Source organism: Neofelis nebulosa, chromosome 11 (assembly GCF_028018385.1).
Source record: "Neofelis nebulosa isolate mNeoNeb1 chromosome 11, mNeoNeb1.pri, whole genome shotgun sequence".
NCBI lineage: Eukaryota > Metazoa > Chordata > Mammalia > Carnivora > Felidae > Neofelis > Neofelis nebulosa.
Window position 1 is genome coordinate 78,376,052 of NC_080792.1, and position 9,552 is coordinate 78,385,603.

Genomic DNA, 9,552 nt, shown 5'->3' on the forward strand with positions numbered 1-9,552 from the left:
TCTTGTTCTATTTTTTGATATAGCAGAGTTTCCAGGAAATACGGCCGCAGTTATTACGGTGTTATGCTTAAAAGCTTTATGAGAATGAAAGCAAGTCCGATGGTTCCAGAGATTCTGGATTTTCTCTTTGTCCCACAGGATGGGCATTCAAACGACAAAGAACCCAGGCCATTCGCTCATCAATGGACACCTTGCAGGGAGACATCAGGGCCATCCCGGCACAGTAGGGCTCACCTTGGGGACAATCTAAGAGAAGGAGAAACACGAATGTTCTGCCATCTCCAGAAACTACATGGTTCATCATGGCAAACGTCGTGTGGCCCCAGCTTCCTGGAGGTCCAGGGGCTGTGAATCTGCCAATGCACACAGTCCTAGCACCTCAGGCCCATGTGAGTCAACTGCCCTTCAGTGTCCTGGGGGGGGGGGGTGACCCTCTGGCCATGCACGGTCACTCACTCCCACCCAGGCCACAGCCTTGCCCACAGACCTGCACTGGCCATCATCAGGCCTGTGAGAACGGAGCCCGGTCTGGCTCGTGACATGCCCACGTTAATAAATCACAGGGAAGAGAAAGCAGCCTGCCTCTGAGGGGTTCCTGAAATAGCTCATCGCCTCCACCTGGGAAAGCCAGTGGCCACACAGCAGAGGGGGGGACACAGGAGAGGCCGGGCACACAGGTTTTGGGGTCAGACAGACCTGGGCTCAAACCCCAGCTCTGCCCCTTACTGGCTGTGTGACCCTGCTAAGCGAACGAACCTCTCTGAGCCTCCGTGTTCTCACCTGAAGAGACAGGGGTCCTTTAACTCACAGGACTGACTGTCACAAGGACTCAGTCAGAGAACAGCAGTGAAGCTCTGATTCACCCTACAAACGGAGGCCAGGAGGATGATTCCCATTAGCATCACCATCATTATTCTCATCCTCAGGAGGGTCCGCAGAACAGGATCCTGCAGGACAACCCTGGAGCAGAGGCATAGCCCCTACGCCTACGAGAAAGAAAATGGGACCATCAAAGGCCTTACTGGTAAAGTCCTTAGCAATTACGTATCATTTCTCTCCCACTCTCCAGATGGAAAAACCGAGGCCCAGAAAGGGGAAGAGACTTGCTCAAGGCCACAAAGTCAAAGGGTGGCAGAGTGGGGACCCGGATCCTTCACTTCCCATCCGGAAGCCCTTCTCATCACCTGCACTCGCGGGGCTACACAGAGAATTTAAAGGAATCAGCAACCTTAACAATATACCTGGGAGCTGTGCTAGAAACTTGAACACCTGGACGTGAGAAGCACACGGGGCCGGGCCCTCCTGCCGCCTAGGACTCCAGGATGCATTTGTTGGAGTTGGAGGTGAGAAGAGCACCCAGCTATACTCCAGTCGCCAGGTATTAAGACCCTAGTCACCTGCTTCCCACTGGCTGGATGGCCCTGGAGTGTCTTCCCTTCTCTGGGTCTACATCTCCCCATCTAAGAATTCTCCAAGCTCATAAACCTCTGGAGGTGCTACCCTCTTCCTGAGCCCCTGGAGGCAAGCCCTATGTACCACCTGATCCACAGTGATTCAGCCAAGTGCACTGACTTCTTGCCTCCCCACTCCTGGCTGACGCCCAGGACACTGGCTGGGCTTTTTAGCTCGGAGGTCGGCAATTTTTTTTCCTGTAAGGATCTGATACTAAATATCTCAGGCTGTGCAAGCCATATGGACTCTGCCACAACTACTCAACTCGGCAGTTATCGCCAGAAAGCAGTTATAGACAATGTATTAATGAATGGCTCACCTGTGCCCCAATAAAACTTTATTTATAAAAGCAGTCGGTGGATTGGAGTTGGCCTGTGTTTACCAAGCTCTGTTCTAAATCGTTCCAAGTGGGGTCCAACACCTCCTCTAGGACTAAGGTAAGTAGCTTTTCCTGGTTTGCATGGGATTCTTCTGGTTTTGGCACTAAATCCCGCCTCCTGAAATACCTCACAGTTTCAGACAAAGACGGTTATTACCCGTGACCCCTGGTTTCGGCTACCTCGGCATTGCTCTGGCTATGACATTCAACTGTCTCCTCCATAAGAAAGAAGAGGAAGAACACGAGGAAGAAAAGATACCGTTTATTGGGGTTTCCCATGTGCCAAGCATAGTGTGAAGGACTTAGTCAACATGACGACCTTTGCTTTTTCAACAGCCAGGTGGGAGGGCTGAAGCTGCTCCCAGGAAGAGGTCAAGACTAGGCTGGATCCCAGTCTCTTCTGCCTCTTTCCTCCTCTCCAAACTGTAGGCGCCTGAGGACAGAACTGGGGTCTCTTACCTCTGTATCTTCTGTGCCCAGCACAGAACAGGACAGTTGTAAGATTCTGAGCCAATACGGATTATCAGCAATCACTGATGCTGAATGAATGAATGTGGGAATGAATGAATGAATGAACAAATCATTCCTCGATCCAGACAGACCCTTCCCACTTCGATGACATGATTCATTCCTGCCTATCCAACCTCCAGGTGCGTTAAACGGAAAAGGCCAAATGTATGCTATGCCGTCAGTCCTGTCGAAAATGCCTGCGGGCACTGGGGAGGCACTATGACATCATTGTCTTTAAACACGTGTCTCTGGGGGAGCCTGCTTGGCTTGGTCACTTAAGCGATCTGCTCTGAATGTCAGCTCCGGTCATGACCTCATGGTTCACAAGATCAAGCCCGGCATCGGGCCCTGCACTGACAGCACAGAGCCTGCTTAGGACTCTCTCTTTCCCTGTGTCTCTGCCCCTCCCCTGCTTGCGCTCTCGCTCCGTCTCAAAATAAATAAATACACATGAAAAAGATTTTTGAAAAAATGGTCTATGACGTCGGGGATCTGGGTGCAAATTCCCGGGATGCCTCTTCTGGGCTGTGAGATGGGGCAATCTGTGGTAGATTACAGGAGAAGACAGTAACAGAAAACTACCTCCCAGGGCATTGGGGCATGATGTCTGGTCAGCACTTCCCAAAACATCATGTGTCATCATCCTTATCACCGCTGAGGTTGAGATGAGCAGAAAGCAAGGTAGGAAGGGGGATATCCACGGTCGGAAGTACAGGTATTCATGACGCAGCGAAAGAGGAGGAAATACAGACTGCTGGTAACTGCATCGGTTAGCTACAACCACAGTAACGGTGCGTAACAAACAACCATAAAACCCCAGGAACGCGCAATAAGGAGCACTGACCTCGCTAACCCGCTTGTGGCCAGCAGGAAGGAGCTTGGCTGAGCGAGGCTCTTTATTGAGGTTTGGGCTCAGGGTGGTCGGACTTGTGTTCATTCTGGGGCCAGGCTGAGGGGCACCAGCGGCCTTGGGGGAGCTCTTCCCTTAGCCACGGCAGAAACGCACAAGGCCCCTCGAGACCTAAGCTTGGAACGGACCCGCAGTCACGTCCACCTCCCGCTAATGACCAAAGTCAGTCACGTGGCCAAACCCAAAGTGAAGGAGCACCCTGAGGGAGAAAAATGGCAGAGCCTCACAGCTAAGGGCAGGGGTACAGGCCAGTGATGCCTCTATATCCCAATCACCAAACACCAGCCAAAGCTCGGAAAGGGGGCCCGACGCCGGCCCTGCCCTCCTCACCGCCTTCCTGTCCTGCCCCTGCCTATCAGCATGTGGTCAAAATCTGGAAGAGACCCCAAGTGCTCAACACTTACAGTCCTTGGGGACCCCATCCCCATCTTCCCAACATCTGGACCTGCTCCGGGGAGCCATTAATCTCAGGCAATTTCTTTCCTCACTTGATTTGTTTATTTAAGGAAAACAAGTTGCTCCTAATTAGAAACACTGCTGTCGAGACGTTCAGTGCATCCTAGGCTGCCTATTTTCAGACCTTCTGCCTAAAATTATACCTGCGCTCTTAACATCTGTGAGTTTTTCAGCAACCGTCCTGAGCGCGGGCTTTGGGTGAGAGAGACCCGAGGTGCCGGGGGCGGGGGAGGGGGGGCGGTACAGGGACTTCAGAGCAGAGGCACTTGAAAAACTGCACACACAACGTCACGACAACCTGCTCGGAGCTGGCACAGATCACTGAAGCAACACCTGGTGGGTGTACAGCACAACACGGTCCCAACTTGAGGGGGGGGTGGGCAGGGCGAAGAGTGGTTTTATTGTTTTTTTATTGTTTTATTTCTTTTTGAGAGACAGAGTGTGAGCGGGGGAGGGGCAGAGAGAGAGGGAGACACAGAATCCGAAGCGGGCTCCAGGCTCCGAGCTGTCGGCCCAGAGCCCGACGCAGGGCTCGAACTTGTGGACCGTGAGATCACGACCTGAGCCGAAGTCAGACGCTTAGCTGACTGAGCCCCCCAGGCGCCCACAAAGGGCAGTTTCAAAGGTTCAGAGATGTTTTCTGTTGAGAAGCTCTTGGTAGTGCTTACACCCCCCACACACACCCTTGTGGACACTCAGACATACCTACAGAGACACACATGCTCAGAACACACACACACACACACACACACACACACACACACACACACACTATACACACAGAAATCCTACCACCCCCACAGACAGGAAAATACACCCCAGGCACACACACACTCAGAAACTCACTCATCCACAGCAGATGTGTGCAAAAGGTACACCGCAACCCCCCAAACACACGTTCAGCGACACCTGCACACGGACACACGCTCAAATGGACGCTGCAACGAACACACCAGTACCGACCCTCAGAAACACACACGTACACGCAGAGATACAATCAGGTGTGCAGTGCCCTCACACGCCCTCAGAGATACACGCATATACACAAGGGGATGCACAAAAAGTTTACCCTGCCACACACACAGGTAGACACCCACAGAAACACACACAGACACAGACAAGCTCACAGAGGTTGCACCCCAACAACCAGGTCCACACACGTACACAGAGTCGGGCAAGTGTGCAACGCTGTATACACACGTGCAAAGACACAAAGGCACGCTGGAAGACGTGCAGGCTCTAAGCGCGTACCACAAGTCCACACCACATCCTTGCACACGCGTGCAGGCGCTCACAAACACCCACACACACAGGTGCAGGCAGCTCGCACAGCTGCTAAAGCACGTCGCACCCAGGCAGACCCGCCTGGCCTCTCCGACACACGCATCGCCACACAGACCCGCCAGACCCGCGTGTGCAGCCGAGCGGCCGGGCACCTGCCCGGTCACAGACACACGTCCAACTCGTATACACCCAACGGCTGCATGCTCCCAAGTGTGCACACACACCCACGCTTGCTCTGACTCACGCAGGCACCCGTTCCCTCGCAGGCACATGCATGCACACACACACACACACACACACACACACTCGTAAATCCACGGACATGCAATCTCACAAGTACACACCCAGCCTGCACTATTCACATGCGCGCACACACGTAAGGTTTCTATGTAAGTCAGACTCCCGTGAGCCCATGTGCACAAACCTGCGTGAGAACGCACTCGTTTACACACGCGCTCACACACGGCATCGACACACACACACCCACGTCCTACTCCGCCAAGAAAACAAACTGCTCATTAGAGTCCTAAAAGTCAAGGCCACGGACTGAGCGAGCTCCCTGCAGAACTGCCTCTGCCCGAGTCCCTACCGCACGCCCATGAACTCACTCCGGGGCGGCCGACGTGAGGTCTGCCTTCCCCACCAGCGGGCTCAGCATGGACCCAGGGGAGCCCTAGCGTGGGGAAGGACACAGATGTCCCAAGCCTCGGAACCAACTCAGAGAGAAAGAAGACTGACCCATCTACTGCATTTCTCCGCAATCTCAGAAACCCTTCTCCCTTACCCCCCCCCACCCCCCACCCCCCCACACACAGCACTTTCCCTGGCGCAGCTGTTCCTGTAGGGAACAGCAGCTTCGCCTGTTCCAACAGCCTCAGCAGACCGGGTGCCTGACATCCAGACGCACTGAACTTCCTGGCCCCGGGTCCCTACACAGCCGCAAAGTTGAAGCCATGGAGACAGCTTACCTCCACCTTCTGTTGTCATGGCGACGCAGCAGCTGGGTGCAGGCATCCCTCCCAGACCTCCCCGAGCTCCCCTCTAGGAGATGCTGGCCCAGCAGAGCTCTTATGAGGAAGCAGTAAGGGGGTGGGGATTGCAGGTGTCAGCTGATTGGAGAGAACAAGGGCCCTGCCCCCCCCTCCCCCCAGTCGCCATCACCTGGCGCTCAGGTGGGACGGGGACAGCCTCCCAGGGGAAAACGGCACCCGCGTGCTCACACACGAGACCCGAAAACAGACAGCCCTGCTGCTGCCTGCCCGTGTCCGTGGAGCCCCAGTCCTCACCAGACTCTACAGTAAGCACTTTCCACGCACCATGTCGGTCCCCCACCCACACCCTTCCTAACAGGAACAGGGAACTCCCCGCCTTACAGAGACGCCCGAGGTTCGGAGGGCGAAGCGACTGGACGCACTCAGACGCCGCCTCTTACACACCGAACTACGTTACGGGGTTTTGAAAACCTCATCCCTGACGAGCGCTCAGGGCCGAAGAGCGTCTGCACTAGGACCTCCGAGGACACGTGAAATCTCTCCATCTTGCAGAGGCGGCAACCGGAGCCCAGGGAAGTCTAGCGATTTGCCCAAAGTCACACAGCAAATGGACTGCAGTCTGGCAGCTCTGTCTTCTGACCCACAGACGAGGCTGCCCTGGGCCAGCGAGCACCAGCCTCTGACCTCAGGTCTCCGCAGCCCAGGGAGGCAGCTCCTAGCAGGGTCCCAGGTCAGAATCCTAAGCAAGAACAGAAGGTCCTGAGACCCCTACCTCAAGAACAGTCCCAGCATCGCACAGCGATGCCATTCCCCGGAGGCAGAGGCCCAGCCCAAGCAGGACCAGCGAACTATTTCCACCCTTCAGGTCACAGTCAGAAGCACTTCCGTCCATCGAGATGACCCGAGCCCTAGGCTGTAGCCCGGCTAAGAAGCACGATGCATCTAGAAGGCTGTGACCACTGGGGTGGCTCCAAAATGATCCTCAGAGACCAGGTGGCCTCTGTAGACCATGCTTCTCATTAGGAGGAAGAATAATCTGGCCGAACTCATGAGCTATGTGCCGGTCTCGGCAGAGCCTCGAGGGATCTAGACTGTGGGGGGACTACCCACTTCCCCAGAGCCACAGATGACGATGCCAGGAGCCTCTACCCAGCTGTCCATTCCAGCCCCTTTTCCACACAAAGTTGGCCCCTCCCCAGGCTCTGAATGGTCTCATTGAGCGGCCCAGGTAACTTCCGCCAAGTCTTTTGCTCATCTAAGGAGCTGCAGTTAATGGGAGGTGATCCCCACCTCTCCTAGTGTATCCGCCAAGGAGATGAGTTTCTTCCTGGGATGACACTTGGGGCCGTGGGATTCTGACTGCGTGGGTCCCCCTGTCCCCAGTCCTCTCCTCGCCTCCTGACACACACAGGGCAGGAATGGACAGAAGCAAGCCTGCAAAGCCCTCACACAAAGCCCGTCCCCTGGGCAGCGCTGGATGCCGGCTCCAGACGCCAGGAAACCGCATGCACCCCAGCATCACCGCAACAAGCACCTCGTAAAGCCAAACTGGAAACATGACCAGCTCCTTCTCCCTCGGAACTCTGAACTGGCCGAGAAAGGGGGTCATTCGTGAATTAAATTAAAGGGGCCCACCGCCTTCCCCGTGGCCCAGCTGAGCCTGAGAAGCCTCGAGTGCCTGCCTGCCTGCCTTTGGGGACCCATCGGGATGCCCGCAGGAAGGCCGCCCGGAGGAGCCGGAATGTCCCACCCTCTGCCCGAGGAGAGAAAGTTTGTCATTTACCAACGCTGGGTTGTCACCACTCGCTCGGCTTTTCGCTACACACCTGACTCCGGGCGCCGAGCCCCCAGCCTGCGGGGAAGCGGCTGGACCTGGAAGCCCGGTCTGGGGGCGGCAGGAATCTTTCGCAGCAGCTCGGCGCCCCGCTCCCCTCTGGAGCCCTCCCGCCCGGTCGGGGCGCCTCAGCCCTTACCTGGGGTCGCGGCCACTTGCAAACTCTGCCAGCGGGTCCCAGCAGGCGCCGGGGTCTCCCTCCGCGGCTCGCGCGTCCCGCTCGGCGCGCCCGCTCCGTGGGCGCCTTCCCGGCTGCCAGCTGCTGCAGTGGCATCAGGGAAAGCCGAGTCCGGATTTCCTCGCCGGCCGCCGAGCCCGCTCCGGCCGGGGCCCCGGGGGGGTGGGGGGGGGGGACGGCTAGCTCTCCGGGGCCGGCGCGAGGGGCGTCCTGCGCGCCGCCAGCGGGAAAGTGGAAGAGTGTGCGTCCTGGATTGCAGCAGCGGCGACAGCGGCGGCCGGGGGACGAGGAGGCGGTGGCGACGCCAGCCGGCGAGCCGGGGAGGCGGGCGGGCGGCGGCGCGAAGTGGAAGCCGGGCTCCCGCGAGCCTGGCGCCCGGGCGGGCGGGCGGGCGGCACTGCGGGCGCCCCGCGCCGCGACGAGGCCCCGCGCGGTCACCCGGCCCGGGGAGGGCGAGCCCGGGGCGCGCCGGGCGCGGGCGGCGGCTGGGCGCGGGGCTCCGGCCGCCTCGCCTCCCGCTCGCCGCCTCGCGCGCTGCCTCGCTCGCCGCCCGGACTTCCCGTCTCCGGCCCGAGCTCCCCGCGCCGCCGCCGCCGCCGCCGCCGCCGCCGCCGCCGCCGCCAGCAGCGCGCCTCGACCGGGCGCGCTCCTCGCGCGGAGCCACAGCACCGCCGCCGCTTAACTCCTTGCGTGCCACCCGATCTTCCCGCAGCCGCCAGGCCTCCCGGCCTCGGTCTGCCCGCCTGTAAAATGGGCTCGCAGACCCGCTTCCGGGGTGGTTTGGAGAATTAACGGAGCCGATGAGGCGAAGGGCCAAGCTGCTGGCATTGAGGAAGCGCCAAATAGCTGGCAGAGGGTTTGCTCCTGCTGCTGCTGCTGCTGCTGCTGCTGCGTTCAGGAGGCTTCGCAGGTTACCTTGCAAATAGCAACTGCCACAAAGGGCAGTTGGGTCCGTTGGTACTTCGTCTCTTGTTTTTACAGGAAGTAGGCTTACGCTGTGTGACCTCGAGCTGATCACTTACCCTCTCTGAGCCTGTTGCAGAAGATTCCTTCTGAGCTCTGTGACCCTGGGTCTCAGCACCCCTCTGGGCCTCTGGATCGTCCTCTGTAAAGTGGGAGTGATAGAGATACTGCCCACCTTCAACGGAACTCCAGCAAATCTCCCGGAAGGGAGCTGCTGTCCTGGGAACCACCATGGAGAGAGAGCCTCCTAAATGCCAAGCACCTGGCCAATGTAGTTTCAAATACATCATCACCTTAAGTCATGGAAACCGCCCTAGGAGGAAGCTAGTTCCAAATCCAGTTTTTCAGATGAGAGATTTGATTCCCCCCACCCCACCCCAGGGGGTTAGCTCGGTGAGAAGGTGTCAGAGCTGGTCCCTGGACCTTCTGACTCCAAAACCAGTATCTGTTAAGCCTGGGACTGAAGGGGAAGCCCTACCATGGCCTACTGTTTGTTGGGAGTGGCAGCAGGAATTAGCGGCTGCATCACTTTAATCAGAGCACATTTTTTCCCAATTAGAAAATTAATTCTTGTCTGATGTAAGTATTTCAGAA

General features: G+C 57.5%; 1 protein-coding gene across 4 annotated transcripts in view; it reads right to left on the reverse strand.

Annotated features, from left to right (window-relative positions):
- WSCD2 (WSC domain containing 2) overlaps positions 1-8,234 on the reverse strand; it is a 116,417-nt gene extending 108,183 nt beyond the window's left edge. For 3 of the 4 annotated variants that reach the window (XM_058691071.1, XM_058691066.1, XM_058691068.1), the window contains exon 1: positions 7,957-8,234. The gene's annotated coding sequence lies outside the window, so the exon portion shown is untranslated. Of the gene's footprint in view, positions 1-5,959; positions 6,081-7,956 lie in introns of those variants that run through there. The other variant, XM_058691067.1, reaches the window with a different exon arrangement.
- Between the last annotated feature and the right edge of the window lie 1,318 nt (positions 8,235-9,552).